A 633-nucleotide genomic window follows, 5' to 3' on the forward strand; every position below is an offset into this window, starting at 1 on the left:
GTCTCTTTCTTTCTCCCTCCCTTTTTCAGTCATTCAATCTTTCACTCTTTTTCACTCTTACTGTAATTCTCTCGTTCTCCCTTTCATCGCCTCTCTCTTCACCTAATCTTACACTCTCTCTGTTTTCCTTTTTCTTTGGGGTGTAGTAATACATGTATAAATTTCCTATATACAAAAACACACAGGCATGAGGACAAATACAAAAACCAAGAAAACACTTATTCTCTCTTACACACATCTAAATATTCTAAAGGATATATGACAGTAAATTGGATGATAATGTATCACTTTTAACTTAAACCATTATTTCCATATACTATCAACAAAGGAAAAATGTATTCATATATATATCATTTATATCTTTCCTTAATTAGAATATGAATGAAAGGCAGAGGAAATTAAGCCAATTAGCATAGAGTAGGCATACCAATCTCTTCCTACCATGCTTATCATTGCCTCCTTCACCAGGGTTACCAACATGACATATAAGATATTGATGGGATGGAAATGCTTAAGTCTAAACTCCCGGGGACGCGAGCGAGAATAAACGTGTGTTTTCAAAGCAGGTGTTAACACAAACAGTACCATTTTTATTCATCGTTGTTTCCGTTTCCATCATTTCTTTTCTCCGTT

This window comes from Penaeus monodon, chromosome 24 (genome assembly GCF_015228065.2).
Source record: "Penaeus monodon isolate SGIC_2016 chromosome 24, NSTDA_Pmon_1, whole genome shotgun sequence".
Classification (NCBI taxonomy): Eukaryota; Metazoa; Arthropoda; class Malacostraca; order Decapoda; family Penaeidae; genus Penaeus; species Penaeus monodon.